Source organism: Oncorhynchus kisutch, linkage group LG20, assembly GCF_002021735.2.
Source record: "Oncorhynchus kisutch isolate 150728-3 linkage group LG20, Okis_V2, whole genome shotgun sequence".
NCBI classification, from domain to species: domain Eukaryota; kingdom Metazoa; phylum Chordata; class Actinopteri; order Salmoniformes; family Salmonidae; genus Oncorhynchus; species Oncorhynchus kisutch.
Genome location: NC_034193.2, coordinates 2,176,528 through 2,197,775, shown reverse-complemented (window position 1 = coordinate 2,197,775; position 21,248 = coordinate 2,176,528). Strand labels below are relative to the sequence as shown.

The window sequence follows — 21,248 nt, the reverse complement described above, 5'->3', positions numbered from 1 at the left end:
AGATGCAGATGGTGGAGAATGTGGTGGATTGAGGCACATCCAATGCAGAAAAAACAACTGATATCTCTATCTTAAATTTACGGATTTCTCAAAGGGGAATTTTTTATTATGTTACTTAGATTGACGCACTGTTGTGTCAATCGACTTTACGGTTTTTTAAATTAAATTAGCTCTCAATTCCGTTCTCATATGAAGAAAAGCTCCCATAAAAACCACAAGGAAACTTTAGTTATGTTCATAAACGTTGAAATACTGTACAACCACAAGGAAACGTGTAGGAAACGGTATGCCGAAGTCGGGAAATTCTTAACAACATCCTCAGAGATAGTTGGAGTTGTTGGGACAGATCTGGGGGGTTAGAAGAAAACATAAGGGATCTCTTTTCCCTGCCTCCCTCCCTCCCACCCTCCCTGTGTTTCCTGTCTCTCTGTACCAGTGTATTTATCCCTGTGTTTCCTGTCTCTCTGTGCCAGTGTATTTATCCCTGTGTTTCCTGTCTCTCTGTACCAGTGTATTTATCCCTGTGTTTCCTGTCTCTGTACCAGTGTATTTATCCCTGTGTTTCCTGTCTCTCTGTACCAGTGTATTTATCCCTGTGTTTCCTGTCTCTTGTACCAGTGTATTTATCCCTGTGTTTCCTGTCTCTCTGTGCCAGTGTATTTATCCCTGTGTTTCCTGTCTCTTGTACCAGTGTATTTATCCCTGTGTTTCCTGTCTCTCTGTGCCAGTGTATTTATCCCTGTGTTTCCTGTCTCTCTGTACCAGTGTATTTATCCCTGTGTTTCCTGTCTCTCTGTACCAGGGTATTTATCCCTGTGTTTCCTGTCCCTCTGTGCCAGTGTATTTATCCCTGTGTTTCCTGTCTCTCTGTGCCAGTGTATTTATCCCTGTGTTTCCTGTCTCTCTGGGCCAGTGTATTTATCCCTGTGTTTCCTGTCTCTCTGTACCAGTGTATTTATCCCTGTGTTTCCTGTCTCTCTGTGCCAGTTTGTCTTGTATGTCCTGGTCAACCAGCGTGTTTTTCCCACTTCTCCTGCCTTTTCTGAACTATATTTGCCCCTTGCCTGTTTCTGTACTTTGTACCCGCCTTCCTGACCATTCTGCCGGCCTTGACCTCGAGCCCGTCTGCCACTCTGTACCTCCTGGACTCTGAACTGGTTTCAACCTTTTGCCTGTCCACGACCATTCTCTTGCCTAACCCATTTTGAATCAATAAACATCAAAGAGTCCAAACATCTGCATCTGGGTCTCGCCTTGTGCCCCGATAGGGAGGGTTTAATTATCTGGGCTTTGACTGTTTACTAATACTATAATTATGTGGGACTGCTAGCTTTTGAAAATATAAGCATATTTCTCATGTTCAAAAGTAAGGCGCTGGATCGAGTGTTCCTCTGGGACCTGACCAATGAACAAACAGGGACAAGGAGTGCTGTGATAGTGATATTTATAACTGTGCTCTGAGTTGGACTATTTCTAACAGAACTGTTAGTGTTGTTTTCCTGTTTGACATTTAGTATGATGTATAAGTCTATTTAGACAAATCATAATTATTATGGAAATGTTCTCCTGTCACTGATATTAACAACATCCCGTGTTTACAGTGGGTACATCCCAAATGACCCTATAGACCCTGGTCTACAGTAGTCCACTACCCTATAGACCCTGGTCTACAGTAGTCCACTACCCTATAGACCCTGGTCTACAATAGTCCACTACCCTATAGACCCTGGTCAACAGTAGTCCACTACCCTGGTCAACAGTAGCCCACTACCCTGGTCTACAGTAGTCCACTACCCTGGTCTACAGTAGTCCACTACCCTATAGACCCTGGTCTACAGTAGTCCACTACCCTATAGACCCTGGTCAACAGTAGTCCACTACCCTGGTCAACAGTAGTCCACTACCCTGGTCTACAGTAGTCCACTACCCTGGTCTACAGTAGGCCACTACCCTGGTCAACAGTAGTCTATTACCCTATAGACCCTGGTCAACAGTAGTCCACTACCCTGGTCTACAGTAGTCCACTACCCTGGTCTACAGTAGTACACTACCCAGGTCAACAGATGTCCACTACCCTGGTCAACAGTAGGCCACTACCCTATAGACCCTGGTCAACAGTAGTCCACTACCCAGGTCAACAGTAGTCCACTACCCTATAGACCCTGGTCAACAGTAGTCCACCACCCTATAGACCCTGGTCAACAGTAGTCCACTACCCTATAGACCCTGGTCTACAGTAGTCCACTACTCTATAGACCCTGGTCTACAGTAGTCCACTACCCTATAGACCCTGGTCTACAGTAGTCCACTACCCTATAGACCCTGGTCTACATTAGTCCACTACCCTATAGACCCTGGTCTACAGTAGTCCACTACCCTGGTCAACAGTAGTCCACTACCCTATAGACCCTGGTCTACAGTAGTACACTACCCTATAGACCCTGGTCTACAGTAGTCCACTACCCTATAGACCCTGGTCTACAGTAGTCCACTACCCTGGTCTACAGTAGTCCACTACCCTATAGACCCTGGTCTACAGTAGTACACTACCCTATAGACCCTGGTCTACAGTAGTCCACTACCCTATAGACCCTGGTCTACAGTAGTCCACTACCCTATAGACCCTGGTCAACAGTAGTCCACTACCCTATAGACCCTGGTCTACAGTAGTCCACTACTCTATAGACCCTGGTCTACAGTAGTCCACTACCCTATAGACCCTGGTCTACAGTAGTCCACTACCCTTCAGACCCTGGTCTACAGTAGTCCACTACCCTATAGACCCTGGTCAACAGTAGTCCACTACCCTATAGACCCTGGTCTACAGTAGTCCACTACCCTGGTCTACAGTAGTCCACTACCCTATAGACCCTGGTCTACAGTAGTCCACTACCCTATAGACCCTGGTCTACAGTAGTCCCCTACCCTATAGACCCTGGTCTACAGTAGTCCACTACCCTGGTCTACAGTAGTCCACTACCCTATAGACCCTGGTCTACAGTAGTCCCCTACCCTATAGACCCTGGTCTACAGTAGTCCACTACCCTATAGACCCTGGTCTACAGTAGTCCACTACCCTATAGACCCTGGTCTACAGTAGTCCACTACCCTATAGACCCTGGTCAACAGTAGTCCACTACCATATAGACCCTGGTCAACAGTAGTCCACTACCCTATAGACCCTGGTCAACAGTAGTCCACTACCCTATAGACCCTGGTCAACAGGAGTCCACTACCCTATAGACCCTGGTCTACAGTAGTCCACTACCCTATAGACCCTGGTCAACAGTAGTCCACTACCCTATAGACCCTGGTCTACAGTAGTCCACTACCCTATAGACCCTGGTCAACAGTAGTCCACTACCCTATAGACCCTGGTCAACAGTAGTCCACTACCCTATAGGCCCTGGTCAACAGTAGTCCACTACCCTACAGACCCTGGTCTACAGTAGTCCACTACCCTGGTCTACAGTAGGCCACTACCCTGGTCAACAGTAGTCTATTACCCTATAGACCCTGGTCAACAGTAGTCCACTACCCTGGTCTACAGTAGTCCACTACCCTGGTCTACAGTAGTACACTACCCAGGTCAACAGATGTCCACTACCCTGGTCAACAGTAGGCCACTACCCTATAGACCCTGGTCAACAGTAGTCCACTACCCAGGTCAACAGTAGTCCACTACCCTATAGACCCTGGTCAACAGTAGTCCACCACCCTATAGACCCTGGTCAACAGTAGTCCACTACCCTATAGACCCTGGTCTACAGTAGTCCACTACTCTATAGACCCTGGTCTACAGTAGTCCACTACCCTATAGACCCTGGTCTACAGTAGTCCACTACCCTATAGACCCTGGTCTACATTAGTCCACTACCCTATAGACCCTGGTCTACAGTAGTCCACTACCCTGGTCAACAGTAGTCCACTACCCTATAGACCCTGGTCTACAGTAGTACACTACCCTATAGACCCTGGTCTACAGTAGTCCACTACCCTATAGACCCTGGTCTACAGTAGTCCACTACCCTGGTCTACAGTAGTCCACTACCCTATAGACCCTGGTCTACAGTAGTACACTACCCTATAGACCCTGGTCTACAGTAGTCCACTACCCTATAGACCCTGGTCTACAGTAGTCCACTACCCTATAGACCCTGGTCAACAGTAGTCCACTACCCTATAGACCCTGGTCTACAGTAGTCCACTACTCTATAGACCCTGGTCTACAGTAGTCCACTACCCTATAGACCCTGGTCTACAGTAGTCCACTACCCTTCAGACCCTGGTCTACAGTAGTCCACTACCCTATAGACCCTGGTCAACAGTAGTCCACTACCCTATAGACCCTGGTCTACAGTAGTCCACTACCCTGGTCTACAGTAGTCCACTACCCTATAGACCCTGGTCTACAGTAGTCCACTACCCTATAGACCCTGGTCTACAGTAGTCCCCTACCCTATAGACCCTGGTCTACAGTAGTCCACTACCCTGGTCTACAGTAGTCCACTACCCTATAGACCCTGGTCTACAGTAGTCCCCTACCCTATAGACCCTGGTCTACAGTAGTCCACTACCCTATAGACCCTGGTCTACAGTAGTCCACTACCCTATAGACCCTGGTCTACAGTAGTCCACTACCCTATAGACCCTGGTCAACAGTAGTCCACTACCATATAGACCCTGGTCAACAGTAGTCCACTACCCTATAGACCCTGGTCAACAGTAGTCCACTACCCTATAGACCCTGGTCAACAGGAGTCCACTACCCTATAGACCCTGGTCTACAGTAGTCCACTACCCTATAGACCCTGGTCAACAGTAGTCCACTACCCTATAGACCCTGGTCTACAGTAGTCCACTACCCTATAGACCCTGGTCAACAGTAGTCCACTACCCTATAGACCCTGGTCAACAGTAGTCCACTACCCTATAGGCCCTGGTCAACAGTAGTCCACTACCCTACAGACCCTGGTCAACAGTAGTCCACTACCCTATAGACCCTGGTCAACAGTAGTCCACTACCCTGGTCTACAGTAGTCCACTACCCTATAGACCCTGGTCTACAGTAGTCCACTACCCTATAGACCCTGGTCAACAGTAGTCCACTACCCTATAGGCCCTGGTCAACAGTAGTCCACTACCCTACAGACCATGGTCAACAATAGTCCACTACCCTATAGACCCTGGTCAACAGTAGTCCACTACCCTGGTCTACAGTAGTCCACTACCCTATAGACCCTGGTCTACAGTAGTCCACTACCCTATAGACCCTGGTCTACAGTAGTCCACTACCCTATAGACCCTGGTCTACAGTAGTCCACTACCCTGGTCAACAGTAGTCCACTTCAAAGGAAATAGACTACTCTTCTTCCCTGACGGCCCTTCAGGTCAGTAGGTATTGGCTTCAATGCTGTTCAGCAAGCGTTGGCTTCAATGCTGTTCAGCAAGCGTTGGCTTCAATGCTGTTCAGCAAGCGTTGGCTTCAATGCTGTTCAGCAAGCGTTGGCTTCAATGCTGTTCAGCAAGCGTTGGCTTCAATGCTGTTCAGCAAGCGTTGGCTTCAATGCTGTTCAGCAAGCGTTGGCTTCAATGCTGTTCAGTAGGCGTTGGCTTCAATGCTGTTCAGCAAGCGTTGGCTTCAATGCTGTTCAGCAAGTGTTGGCTTCAATGCTGTTCAGCAGGTGTTGTCTTCAATGCTGTTCAGCAAGTGTTGGCTTCAATGCTGTTCAGCAAGCGTTGGCTTCAATGCTGTTCAGCAAGCGTTGGCTTCAATGCTGTTCAGCAGGTGTTGTCTTCAATGCTGTTCAGCAAGAGTTGGCTTCAATGCTGTTCAGCATGGTTTGGCTTCAATGCTGTTCAGCAAGCGTTGCCTTCAATGCTGTTCAGCATTGTTGGCTTCAACACACAAGAGAGAATAATAACTATTATTCTGTTCTCAGCAGTCAGTGTCTGTTTGGAGTGGCTGACACACAGCGTGAGTCGCACAAAGCACCCTGTTCCCTATATAGTGCACTGCCTTTGTCCAAGTCCCATAAGGAATAGGGTGTCAGGAAGTAGAAGGCACTGTGATATGCGGAACATTGTGACTATCCCTGTCTTAGACAAACAAACTATTTTGTCTGAGTTTCCATTTTGTGTAAATGTTTTTTTCAGTCCAGAAAGGGAAACCAGAAATAAACTGTGTTGTTTATGGACCTAATTTATAGGCTCTATTTGTTACAACCGGCGATGTTCTGAAGAACTATGGTTCCCCTGTGGCCTGGGAAATGCAAGATCCTCTGGTTGATGTTGGCGTGACACAGTGGTTATAGTAGTGGGTAAAGTAATAATGCGTGTGATAATTGTTTTGTTTGTTTTATAACCTAGTTCATATAACTGTGAATTCGGGAAGCTTTCAGACCCATTGACTCTTTCCACATTTTGGTTACGTTACAGCCTTATTCTAAAATGGATTAAATTATGTTTTTTTCATCATCAAACTACACACAATACCCCCATAATGACAAAGCAAAAACAATTTCTTTAAATGTTTGCAAATTTCTTACAGGGATGTACGGCTCTGTGCACTGTGTCTCCGGTACGTCTAGCCCAGTCAGTCCTGTGCCAGCGCTCCACATTTGCAGGGCGAAGATAACCATCCAGCCAGTATGGGTTGTGCTCTACGCTCGAGACCTCCAGTGCGCCTCCACGGTGTATCCGGTGCCTCCGCCAAGAACCAAGCCTCCTGTATGTCTCTCCAGCCTGGTGAGCCCTGTGGCAGCTCCCAGAACCAGGCCTCCTGTATGTCTCCCCAGCCTGGTGAGTCCTGTGCCTGCTCCCAGAACCAAGCCTCCAGTATGTCTCCCCAGCCCGGTGAGTCCTGTGCCTGCTCCCAGAACCAGTCCTCCTGTATGTCTCCCCAGGCTGGTGAGTCCTGTGCCTGCGCCCAGAACCAGGCCTCCTGTATGTCTCCCCAGGCTGGTGAGTCCTGTACCTGCTCCCAGAACCAGGCCTCCTGTATGTCTCCCCAGCCTGGTGAGTCCTGTGCCTGCTCCCAGAACCAAGCCTCCTGTATTTCTCCCCAGCCTGGTGAATCCTGTGCCTGCTCCCAGAACCAAGCCTCCAGTATGTCTCCCCAGCCTGGTGAGTCCTGTGCCTCCTCCCAGAACAAAGCCTCCAGTATATCTCCCCAGCCCGGTGAGTCCTGTGCCTGCTCCCAGAACCAAGCCTCCAGTATGTCTCCCCAGCCCGGTGAGTCCTGTGCCTGCTCCCAGAACCAAGCCTCCAGTATGTCTCCCCAGCCTGGTGAGTCCTGTGCCTCCTCCCAGAACAAAGCCTCCAGTATATCTCCCCAGCCCGGTGAGTCCTGTGCCTGCTCCCAGAACCAAGCCTCCAGTATGTCTCCCCAGCCCGGTGAGTCCTGTGCCTGCGCCCAGAACCAAGCCTCCTGTATGTCTCCCCAGCCTGGTGAGCCCTGTGGCAGCTCCACGCACCAGGCTGCTCATACGTCTCTTCACTCCAGTGATGATCCATGGCAAGAAGCCTCCAGTGGTGATCCATGGCAAGAAGCCTCCAGTGATGATCCATGGCAAGACCTCTATCTGGACCTGTGACAGTCTCTATGGGTGTGCCACAGGGTTCAATTCTCGGGCCGACTCTCTTTTCTGTATACATCAATGACGTTGCTCTTGCTGCTGGTGATTCTCTGATCCACCTCTACGCAGACGACACCATTCTGTATACTTCTGGCCCCTCCTTGGACACTGTGTTAACTAACCTCCAGACGACCTTCAATGCCATACAATTCTCCTTCCGTGGCCTCCAACTGCTCTTAAATGCAAGTAAAACTAAATGAATACTATTCAATCGATCGCTGCCCGCACCTGCTCGCCGGTCCAGCGTCACTACTCTGGACGCCTCTGACTTAGAATACATGGACAACTACAAATATCTAGGTGTCTGGTTAGACTTTGAACTCTCCTTCCAGACTCACATTAAGCATCTCCAATCCAAAATTAAATCTAGAATCGGCTTCCTATGTCGCAACAAAGCATCCTTCACTCATGCTGCCAAACATACCCTCGTAAAACTGACCATCCTACCAATCCTCGACTTCGGTGATGTCATCTATAAAACAGCCTCCAACACTCTACTCAACAAACTGGATGCAGTCTATCACAGTGCCATCCGTTTTGTCACCAAAGCCCCATACACTACCCACCATTGCGACCTGTACGCTCTCGTTGGTTGGCCCTCGCTTCATACTCGTCACCAAACCCACTGGCTACAGGTTATCTACAAGTCTCTGCTAGGTAAAGCCCCGCCTTATCTCAGCTCACTGGTCACCATAGCAGCACCCACTCGTAGCACGCGCTCCAGCAGGTATATCTCACTGGTCACCCCCAAAGCCAACACCTCATTTTGTCGTTTTTCCTTCCAGTTCTCTGCTGCCGATGACTGGAACAAATTGCAAAAATCTCTGAAGCTGGAGACTCACATCTCCCTCACTAGCTTTAAGCAGCAGCAGTCAGAGCAGTTTACAGATCACTGCACCTGTACTTAGCCTATCTGTAAAAAGCCCATCTATCTACCTACCTCATCCCCATACTGATATTTATTTATTTATTTTGCTCCTTTGCACCCCAGTATCTCTACCTGCACATTCATCTTCTGCCGATCTACCATTCCAGTGTTTAATTGCTATATTGTAATTACTTCGCCACCATGGCCTATTTATTTCCTTAACTTACCTCATTTGCACTCACTGTATATAGACTTTTTGTTTTCTTTTGTTCTACTGTATTATTGACTGTATGTTTTGTTTATTCCATGTGTAACTCTGTGTTGTTCTCTGTTCACACTGCTATGCTTTATCTTGGCCAGGTCGCAGTTGTAGCCTAGCCTACCTGGTTAAATAAAGGTGTTCTCAACTAGCCTACCTGGTAAAATAAAGGTGTTCTCAACTAGCCTACCTGGTTAAATAAAGGTGTTCTCAACTAGCCTACCTGGTTAAATAAAGGTGTTCTCAACTAGCCTACCTGGTTAAATAAAGGTGTTCTCAACTAGCCTACCTGGTTAAATAAAGGTGTTCTCAACTAGCCTACCTGGTTAAATAAAGGTGTTCTCAACTAGCCTACCTGGTTAAATAAAGGTGTTCTCAACTAGCCTACCTGGTTAAATAAAGGTGAAATAAAAAATAAATAAAAAAGAAGCCTCCAGCAATGATCCATGGCACGAAGCCTCCAGCGACGGCCTCCAGTCCAGAGCCTCCATTGACGGCCTCCAGTCCGGAGCCTCCATCGACGGCCTCCAGTCCGGAGCCTCCAGCGACGGCCTCCAGTCCGGAGCCTCCATCGACGGCCTCCAGTCCGGAGCCTCCAGCGACGGCCTCTAGTCCGGATCCTCCATCGACGGCCTCCAGTCCGGAGTCTCCAGCGACGGCCTCCGGTCCGGAGCCTCCATCGACGGCCTCCAGTCCGGAGCCTCCACAGTTGTCTATCGTTGTCTCTAATTGGGAATCATACTTAGGCAGCCTTTTTCCCCTGTTGTAGTTGTGGGTAGTTGACTTTGTTAGAGGCATCATACCTGAAGTCAAGCTTCACGGTCATTTTGTATTGTTTATTGTTTTTGTTGGCGACATTCTAATAAAAAGGAATATGTACGCTCACCACGCTGCACCTTGGTCCACTTCTTACGACGCCCGTGACAGGTATGATGGCTGCGTGGTCCCACGGTGTTTATACTTGCGTACTATTGTTTGTACAGATGAACGTGGTACCCTCAGGCATTTGGACATTCCTCAGAAGGATGAACCAAACATGTAGAGGTCTACAATTTTATTCTGAGGTCTTGGCTGATTTCTTTAGATTTTTCCTTGATGTCAAGTAAAGAGGCACTGTGTTTGAAGGTAGGCCTTGAAATACATCCAGAGGTACACCTCCAATGGACTCAAATAATGTCAATCAGAAACTTCTAAAGTCAGGACATCATTTTCTGGAATTTTCCAAGCTGTTTAAAGGTACAGTCGACTTAGTGTATGTAAACTTCTGACCGACTGGAATTGTGATACAGTGAATTATAAGTGAAATAATCTGTCTGTTAACAATTGCTGGAAATATTACTTGTGTCATGCACAAAGTAAATGTCCTAACCGACTTGCCAAAACTATAGTTTGTTAACAAGAAATTTGTGGAGTGGTTGAAAAACGACTTTTAATGACACCAACCTAAGTTTATGCAAACTTTCGACGTCAACTGTATATAGGGCAGCAGCCTCTAAGGTGCAGGGTTGAGTTTCCGGGTGGTAGCATGGTCTGATGGCCTTGAGATAGAAGCTGTTTTTCCAGTCTCTCAGTCCCAGCTTTGCTGCACCTGTACTGACCTCACCTTCTCGATGATAGCGGGTGAACAGGACGTGGCTAGGGTGGTTGATGTCCTTGTTGAACCTTTTGGCCTTCCTGTGACATAAGGTGCTGTAGGGCCGGCAGTGGGGCAGAACGCACCACCCTCTGGACATCCCTGCGGTTGTGGGTGGTGCAGTTGCCGTACCAGGCGGTGATACAGCCCGACAGGATGCACTGAATTGTCCATCTGTAAAAGTTTGTGAGAGTCTTAGTGGCCAAGCCAAATTTCTTCAGCCTCCGAAGGTTGAAGAGGCGCTGTTGTGCCTTCTTCACCACACTGTCTGTGTGTTTGGACCATTTCAGATTGTCAGTGATGTGTATACCGAAGTAACCCTAACCCTCACCTTTTCACTGTGGTGCCATCGATGTGGATAGCGGCGTGCTCTGTTGTCTCCTGAAGTCCACGATCAGCTCCTTCGTTTTGTTGTCCCTCAACGTTGAGGGACCACTCTGCCAGGGCCCTCACCTCCTCCCTGTAGGATGTCTCGTCATTGTTGGTAATCAGGGCTACTACTGTTGTATCATCTGCAAACTTGATGATTGAGTTGGAGGCATGCTTGTCCATGCAGTCATGGGTGAACAGGGAGTACAGGAGAGGGCTCAGAACGCACCCTTGTGGGGCCCCCGTGTTGAGGATCAGTGAAGTGGAGGTGTTGTTTCCTACCTTCACATTGTTGAAGCACCTTTGGCAGTGATTACAGCCTCAAGTCTTCTTGGGGGTGATGCTACAAGATTGACACACCTGTATTTGGGGAGTTTTTCCCATTCTTCTCTGCAGATCCTCTCATGCTCTGTCAGGTTGGATGGGGAGCGTCGCTGCACAGCTATTTCCAGGTCCTTGAACCTCAGGAATTGGACCACTATCGGCCTGGGCCTGTCACCTGGGCCAGTGGTGGGTTTTCCAGTCCTGTGGGCGCGCTCCACCTCAAACTTCCTGTGGTCCACCTTCAAGTAACCTAGGTGACGCTGTTACTCCTCACAGTTCCAGGTAACCAAAGGTCTAGAACCCTAAACCCCATCCCGAGTACTCCATTCTGCCACCTCTGGTCTCTTGGCCCTCTCACCACTAAAGCAGGGTAACTCCCGCTCAGCCCAGTCCAAGCTCTTCTCTGTCCTGGCACCCCAATGGTGGAACCAGCTTCCCCCTGACACTAGGACATCAGAGTCCCTGTCCATCTTCCCCCTGAAGCTAGGACAGCAGAGTCCCTGTCCATCTTCCCCCTGAAGCTAGGACATCAGAGTCCCTGTCCATCTTCCCCCTGAAGCTAGGACAGCAGAGTCCCTGTCCATCTTCCCCCTGAAACTAGGACATCAGAGTCCCTTTCCATCTTCCCCCTGAAACTAGGACATCAGAGTCCCTGTCCATCTTCCCCCTGAAGCTAGGATATCAGAGTCCCTGTCCATCTTCCCCCTGATGCTAGGACATCAGAGTCCCTGTCCATCTTCTGAAAAACATCTGAAACCCTACCTCTTCAAAGAATATCTTAAATAATGCCACAACAACAAAGAAATGGCCTTTTGTGACCTAATACTGGCATTTGACTCTTTCCCCTCTTACTATCTCTGACTGTACTGATGTATTTACTATGACTGAGATATGTGGTTGTCCCACCTAAGTATCTTAATATTAGTGCACTAGCTGTAAATCACATAAGAGTGTCTGCTAAATGACTCAAATGTAAATACGTGTCTGCGTATGTACATTCAGTCAATACAGTCAGTCAGCTGTGTACTGAGTATAGTGAGCAGCTGCAGCTGTGGCCTCAGGTTTCCCTGGCAACTGAACCCAACCAGGAAGCACTGCCACATTCCACAGACACGTCAATGAAAGGGTTTTGTTGTTATGGTCATGTGAGGAGGGTGTAGGTGGGGGGGGGGAGAGATTAGGGGGAGGTAGGGACCGGAGTCCTCAGTCGTTGGAAGCCCAGTTGCCGTGGTAACCGTTCATAAGTCGGAATGCAGCTGCAAGCAGTCAAACAGTCAGCTGAGGCCCTCTGGCAAAATCCTTTCAAATGTTATTTATTTACCGCAAATGTAATTTATTTATGTATTTATTTTCCTGTCAGCTGACGGGCAGCTAGCTACTCACAAAGCGCAAGCACAGCTAGTCCTTTGGTTGCCAGTTTGAGAAAAATATGTAAAGCATACTGTATGAAAGATGAGAAAGAGTCACACTTCATCTGAGGACGGTTCCCACCAGGGTACCATTCTGCTTGGAAAACACTTTTTATTTTGTTTCTTTTATTTCACCTTTATTTAACCTGGTATTTATATATATAACCCTTTATTTAACCTGGTATTTATATATATAACCCTTTATTTAACCAGGTATTTATATATATAACCCTTTATTTAACCAGGTATTTATATATATAACCCTTTATTTAACCAGGTATTTATATATATAACCATTTATTTAACCAGGTAGGCATGTTGAGAACAAGTTCTCATTTACAGCTGCGACCTGGCCAAGATAAAGCATAGCAGTGCGACACAAACAACCACACAGAGTAACATGTGGAATAAACAAACATACAGTCAATAACACAATAGAAAAAAGAAAGTCTATATACAGTGTGCAAATGGAGTAAGGAGGTAAGGCAATAAATAGGCCAATAGTAGTGAAGAAATTACAATTTAGCAGATGAACACTGGAGTGATAGAGGAGCAGATGATGGTGTGTTTTATGTGTTTTTGTGGGAACTTTGACAAAACAGATTTTTCTGAAGGAACCTCTCTTGACGTTGTAGATGCCAGATGCACTACTGGTGAAACCAACATCAGTGTTTTAGGAGAATCAGCTTAGTCTCTGTCCGACTCAGGGTAAACTGCCCATGGCTGAATCACTGGGCCCTCTACCTCGCTAATACACGTGACCTCCCTCCTTGACAACTTACCAATCTCTTATGCAATAGAAAAGGATCCGATTCAGTAGCACCATTGGCGGCAAGCCGAGTTGTGGAGTGAGCTTACTTCACGTTCTTATCTCGGTTGCACTAGTTAAAAGTACTGTGGCTAAGAGCAAGATAAATCATGTATTTTTTTTAAATCAGACCAGGACAAGTTACAAAGGTGGAGCACAGGAGTTATAGACATTCAGATGGCAGGGATATCACCTGAGAACACGCAGATATATCCTGGAGGCTGTAGACAGAGTTATATACTGGAGGCTGTAGACAGAGTGTAATATACTGGAGGCTGTAGACAGAGTGTAATATACTGGAGGCTGTAGACAGAGTTATATAATGGAGGCTGTAGACAGAGTTATATACTGGAGGCTGTAGACAGAGTGTAATATACTGGAGGCTGTAGACAGAGTTATATACTGGATGCTGTAGACAGAGTTATATACTGGAGGCTGTAGACAGAGTTATATACTGGAGGCTGTAGACAGAGTGTAATATACTGGAGGCTGTAGACAGAGTTATATACTGGAGGCTGTAGACAGAGTTATATACTGGAGGCTGTAGACAGAGTGTAATATACTGGAGGCTGTAGACAGAGTTATATACTGGAGGCTGTAGACAGAGTTATATACTGGAGGCTGTAGACAGAGTTATATACTGGAGGCTGTAGACAGAGTGTAATATACTGGAGGCTGTAGACAGAGTTTTATACTGGAGGCTGTAGACAGAGTTATATACTGGAGGCTGTAGACAGAGTTATATACTGGAGGCTGTAGACAGAGTTATATACTGGAGGCTGTAGACAGAGTTATATACTGGAGGCTGTAGACAGAGTGTAATATAATGGAGGCTGTAGACAGAGTGTAATATACTGGAGGCTGTAGACAGAGTTATATACTGGAGGCTGTAGACAGAGTTATATACTGGAGGCTGTAGACAGAGTGTAATATACTGGAGGCTGTAGACAGAGTGTAATATACTGGAGACTGTAGACAGAGTTATATACTGGAGGCTATAGACAGAGTGTAATATACTGGAGGCTGTAGACAGAGTTATATACTGGAGGCTGTAGACAGAGTTATATACTGGAGGCTGTAGACAGAGTTATATACTGGAGGCTGTAGACAGAGTGTAATATAATGGAGGCTGTAGCCAGTGTTATATACTGGAGGCTGTATACAGAGTTATATACTGGAGGCTGTAGACAGAGTTATATACTGGAGGCTGTAGACAGAGTTATATACTGGAGGCTGTAGACAGAGTGTAATATACTGGAGGCTGTAGACAGAGTTATATACTGGAGGCTGTAGACAGAGTGTAATATACTGGAGGCTGTAGACAGAGTTATATACTGGAGGCTGTAGACAGAGTTATATACTGGAGGCTGTAGACAGAGTGTAATATACTGGAGGCTGTAGACAGAGTTATATACTGGAGTCTGTAGACAGAGTGTAATATACTGGAGGCTGTAGACAGAGTGTAATATACTGGAGGCTGAATTCCCATGTACTTTTTGTGGTGAGGAAAGCAGAGCAAAGTCACTATCTCTGTCTCTGTCAAGCATTATGATATTGGGTGGTAGTAATAGAGTCAGGTAGAGTATCTCATGATAAGCTGTAGACCACACTATTTACCTAGAGACTTTTCATCAGGTTTTTTTTCCGTAGCTGTTAACATACCACAACTATCAGAGGCTGGCACTAAGACAGCATTGAATGAGCTGTATGAACAAATAAGAAACCGTTCATCCAGAGGCGGCGCTCCTAGTGGCCGGGGACATTAATGCAGGGAAACTTAAATCAGTTTGACCAAATTCTTATCAGCAAGTTCAATGTGCAACCAGAGGAGAAAATAACTCTGGGCCACCTTTACTCCACACACAGACGTATACAAAGCTCTCCCTCGCCCTCCATTTGGTAAATCTGACCACAATTCTATCCTCCTGATTCCTTCTTACAAGCAATAATTAAAGCAGGTAGGATGTGACAGGGCTTGTAAACCATTACAGACTACAAAGGGAAGCACAGCCGAGAGCTGCCCAGTGACACGAGCCTACCAGACGAGCTAAACTACTTCTATGCTCGCTTAGAGGCAAATAACACTGAACCATGCATGATAGTATTGTCCTGTTTAAAGGTTTTACTCACATCGGCTGTGGAGAGCGTGATCACACAGTGTTCTGGAACAGCTGGTAACATTCGCAAGGCCGCAGGACCAGACGGATTACCAGGACGTGTACTGTGAGCATGCACTTACCACCAGACATGCCACCAGGGGACTTTTCATAGTCCCCAAATCCAAAACAAATTCAAGAAAAGGTACATTATTATATAGAGCCCTTACTGCATGGACCTCCCTTCCATCTCATCTTGCTCAAATAAACAGCAAACCTGTTTTCAAAAAACAGATAAAGCAACACCTCGCGGCACAACGCCTCTCCCCTATTGGACCCACAGCACAACGCCTCTCCCCTATTGGACCCACAGCACAACGCCTCTCCCCTATTGGACCCACAGCACAACGCCTCTCCCCTATTGGACCCACAGCACAACGCCTCTCCCCTATTGGACCCACAGCACAACGCCTCTCCCCTATTTGACCCACAGCACAACGCCTCTCCCCTATTGGACCCACAGCACAACGCCTCTCCCCTATTGGACCCACAGGACAACGCCTCTCCCCTATTGGACCCACAGCACAACGCCTCTCCCCTATTGGACCCACAGCACAACGCCTCTCCCCTATTGGACCCACAGCCCAACGCCTCTCCCCTATTGGACCCACAGCACAACGCCTCTCCCCTATTGGACCCACAGCACAATGCCTCTCCCCTATTGGACCCACAGCACAACGCCTCTCCCCTATTGGACCCACAGCACAACGCCTCTCCCCTATTGGACCCACAGCACAACGCCTCTCCCCTATTGGACCCACAGCACAACGCCTCTCCCCTATTGGACCCACAGCCCAACGCCTCTCCCCTATTGGACACACAGCACAACGCCTCTCCCCTATTGGACCCACAGCACAACGCCTCTCCCCTATTGGACCCACAGCACAACGCCTCTCCCCTATTGGACCCACAGCACAACGCCTCTCCCCTATTGGACCCACAGCACAACGCCTCTCCCCTATTGGACCCACAGCACAACGCCTCTCCCCTATTGGACCCACAGCACAACGCCTCTCCCCTATTGGACCCAAAGCACAACGCCTCTCCCCTATTGGACCCACAGCACAACGCCTCTCCCCTATTGGACCCACAGCACAACGCCTCTCCCCTATTGGACCCACAGCACAACGCCTCTCCCCTATTGGACCCACAGCACAACGCCTCTCCCCTATTGGACCCACAGCACAACGCCTCTCCCCTATTGGACCCACAGCACAACGCCTCTCCCCTATTGGACCCACAGCACAACGCCTCTCCCCTATTGGACCCACAGCACAACGCCTCTCCCCTATTGGACCCACAGGACAACGCCTCTCCCCTATTGGACCCACAGCACAACGCCTCTCCCCTATTGGACCCACAGCACAACGCCTCTCCCCTATTGGACCCACAGCACAACGCCTCTCCCCTATTGGACCCACAGCACAACGCCTCTCCCCTATTGGACCCACAGCACAACGCCTCTCCCCTATTGGACCCACAGCACAACGCCTCTCCCCTATTGGACCCACAGCACAACGCCTCTCCCCTATTGGACCCACAGCACAACGCCTCTCCCCTATTGGACCCACAGCACAATGCCTCTCCCTTATTGGACCCACAGCACAACGCCTCTCCCCTATTGGACCCACAGCACAACGCCTCTCCCCTATTGGACCCACAGGACAACGCCTCTCCCCTATTGGACCCACAGCACAACGCCTCTCCCCTATTGGACCCACAGCACAACGCCTCTCCCCTATTGGACCCACAGCACAACGCCTCTCCCCTATTGGACCCACAGCACAACGCCTCTCCCCTATTGGACCCACAGCACAACGCCTCTCCCCTATTGGACCCACAGCACAACGCCTCTCCCCTATTGGACCCACAGCACAACGCCTCTCCCCTATTGGACCCACAGCACAACGCCTCTCCCCTATTGGACCCACAGCACAACGCCTCTCCCCTATTGGACCCACAGCCCAACGCCTCTCCCCTATTGGACCCACAGCACAACGCCTCTCCCCTATTGGACCCACAGCACAACGCCTCTCCCCTATTGGACCCACAGCACAACGCCTCTCCCCTATTGGACCCACAGCACAACGCCTCTCCCCTATTGGACCCACAGCACAACGCCTCTCCCCTATTCGACCCACAGCACAACGCCTAGGATAGGACATATAGGACATATAGGACAGATAGGACAGATAGGACAGATAGGATAGATAGGATAGATAGGATAGATAGGACAGATATGCTATATAGGACAGATATGCTATATAGGACAGATAGGATAGATAGGCTATATAGGACAGATAGGATAGATAGGACAGATAGGATAGATAGGACAGATAGGACAGATAGGATAGATAGGGCAGATAGGATAGATAGGATAGATAGGATAGATAGGACAGATAGGATAGATAGGACAGATATGCTATATAGGACAGATAGGATAGATAGGCTATATAGGACAGATAGGATAGATAGGACAGATAGGATAGATAGGATAGATAGGACAGATAGGACAGATAGGACAGATAGGACATATAGGACAGATAGGACCTACAGGACAGATAGGACAGACAGGATAGATAGGACAGATAGGACAGATAGGACATATAGGACAGATAGGACCGACAGGACAGATAGGACAGACAGGATAGATAGGACAGATAGGACAGATAGGACATATAGGACATATAGGATAGATAGGACATATAGGATGGATAGGACAGATAGGACAGATAGGACATATAGGATAGATAGGACAGATAGGACATATAGGATAGATAGGACAGATAGGACATATAGGACATATAGGATAGATAGGACAGATATGACGGATGGGACAGATAGGATAGATAGGACAGATAGGACCGATAGGATAGCTAGGACAGATAGAACCGATATGATAGATTGGACAGATAGGATAGATAGGCTATATAGGACAGATAGGATAGATAGGACAGATATGCTATATAGGACAGATAGGATAGATAGGCTATATAGGACAGATAGGATAGATAGGACAGATAGGATAGATAGGACAGATATGCTATATAGGACAGATAGGATAGATAGGCTATATAGGACAGATAGGATAGATAGGACAGATAGGATAGATAGGACAGATAGGCTAGAAAGGACAGATAGGCTAGATAGGACAGATAGAAAAGATGGGATAGATATGGCAGATAGGCTGGATAGGATACATAGGCTATATAGGACAGATAGGATAGTGTGTGGTAGAGAGAGGTTGAGGGCAGAAAGATCAGGGACCAGCCTAACCCAGCCGAGCGTGGAGGTTTTAGATGGTGAGAGGCGGAGGGGGGTAAGAGGGGGAGTGTTAGGGGGAGAGAAGGCGAGGGGGGAGAGAGGGTGATGGAGAGGCGAAAAGGTGAGGGTGATGGTGAGGGGCGGGGGGGAAAGGGTGATTTTCAGGGGGAGAGAGAGTGAGGGTTAGGGTGAGAGAGGGTGATGGAGAGGGGAAAAGGTGAGGGAGGAGAGAGGGTGAGGGGAGAAAGGGTGATGTTCAGGGGGAGAGAGAGTGAGGGTTAGGGTGAGAGAGGGTGATGGAGAGGGGAAAAGGTGAGGGAGGAGAGAGGGTGAGGGGGGAAAGGGTGATGTTCAGGGGGAGAGAGAGTGAGGGTTAGGGTGAGAGAGGGTGATGGAGAGGGGAAAAGGTGAGGGAGGAGAGACGGTGAGGGGGGAAAGGGTGATGTTCAGGGGGAGAGAGGGTGAGTCTTAGGGGGGAGAGAGCGCGAGGCGAGAGAGAGAGAGCCTAGTCCAGCCAAGCGGTATGTAATCATTATGGATGACTGGTCCTGCCCAACCCTGGGAGGGAGCCACTCTCACACTGTCCTCCATTAACAACAACAGAGAAGGTGGAGACAGTTGAAACAGTCAGGGCTTTGCTGTGAGTGAAGCCTCTCTCTGCAGCCAACAGATCCCCTCTGTACACTGTTTGGCTGAGTGACTAATCGCTTTAGAGGTGAAAGAGGACTACAGCAAGTCCCAAAGAGTCAAATCAATCAAATCAAGCTTTATTTATACAGCACATTACAGACATGGAAAGCAACACAATGTGCTTTTCACAGGAAAATAACGAATAAAAAAAGACCAATGAAAATAAAAGCATCAATATTTACTACACAACAAACATAACAGGATAAAAAACTAAAGTGACACAAACTGAACAACTAAAAATCACCCTGAGGAAAAGCAAAGCTAAAAATGTGTTTACAGATCTCTGGCAGGCTACTCCAGAGGCTGGGGGCATAGTAACTAGAGGCTGGGGGCGTAGTAACTAGAGGCTGGGGGCATAGTAACTAGAGGCTGGGGGCATAGTAACTAGAGGCTGGGGGCATAGTAACTAGAGGCTGGGGGCATAGTAACTAGAGGCTGGGGGCATAGTAACTAAAGGCTGGGGGCATAGTAACTAGAGGCTGGGGGCATAGTAACTAAAGGCTGGGGGCATAGTAACTAGAGGATGGGGGCATAGTAACTAGAGGCTGGGGGCATAGTAACTAGAGGCTGGGGGCATAGTAACTAGGGGCTGGGGGCATAGTAACTAGAGGCTGGGGGCATAGTAACTAGAGGCTGGGGGCATAGTAACTAGAGGCTGGGGGCGTAGTAACTAGAGGCTGGGGGCATAGTAACTAGAGGCTGGGGGCATAGTAACTAGAGGCTGGGGGCATAGTAACTAGAGGCTGGGGGCATAGTAACTAGAGGCTGGGGGCATAGTAACTAGAGGCTGGGGGCATAGTAACTAGAGGCTGGGGGCATAGTAACTAGAGGCTGGGGGCATAGTAACTAGAGGCTGGGGGCATAATAACTAGAGGCTGGGGGCATAGTAACTAGAGGCTGGGGGCATAGTAACTAAAGGCTGGGGGCATAGTAACTAGAGGCTGGGGGCATAGTAACTAGAGGCTGGGGGCATAGTAACTAGAGGCTGGGGGCATAGTAACTAAAGGCTGGGGGCATAGTAACTAGAGGCTGGGGGCATAGTAACTAAAGGCTGGGGGCATAGTAACTAGAGGCTGGGGGCATAGTAACTAGAGGCTAGGGGCCATAGTAACTAGAGGCTGGAGGCATAGTAACTAGAGGCTGGGGGCATAGTAACTAGAGGCTGGGGACATAGTAACTAGAGGCCGGAGGCATAGTAACTAGAGGCCGGGGGCATAGTAACTACAGGCTGGGGGCATAGTAACTACAGGCTGGAGGCATAGTAACTAGAGGCCGGGGGCATAGTAACTAGAGGCTGGAGGCATAGTAACTAGAGGCTGGAGGCATAGTAACTAGAGGCTGGGGGCATAGTAACTACAGGCCGGGGGCATAGTAACTAGAGGCTGGGGGCATAGTAACTACAGCCTGGGGGCATAGTAACTACAGGCTGGGGGCATAGTAACTAGAGGCTGGGGGCATAGTAACTAGAGGCAGGGGGCATAGTAACTAGAGGCTGGGGGCATAGTAACTAGAGGCTGTGGGCATAGTAACTAGAGGCTGGGGGCATAGTAACTAGAGGCTGGGGGCATAGTAACTAGAGGCTGGGGGCATAGAAACTAGAGGCTGGGGGCATAGTAACTACAGGCTGGGGGCATAGTAACTAGAGGCTGGGGGCATAGTAACTAGAGGCTGGGGGCATAGTAACTACAGGCTGGGGGCATAGTAACTAGAGGCTGGGGGCATAGTAACTACAGGCTGGGGGCATAGTAACTACAGGCTGGGGGCATAGTAACTAGAGGCTGGGGGCATAGTAACTAAAGGCTGGGGTAATAGTAACTAGAGGCTGGGGGCA

The 21,248-nt window shown here is 48.5% G+C and overlaps 1 protein-coding gene across 1 annotated transcript in view; it reads right to left on the bottom strand.

Annotated features, from left to right (window-relative positions):
* Window positions 1–21,248, bottom strand: part of LOC116355544 (extensin-like) — a 53,019-nt gene that overhangs the window by 3,687 nt on the left and 28,084 nt on the right. The window lies entirely within an intron of this gene.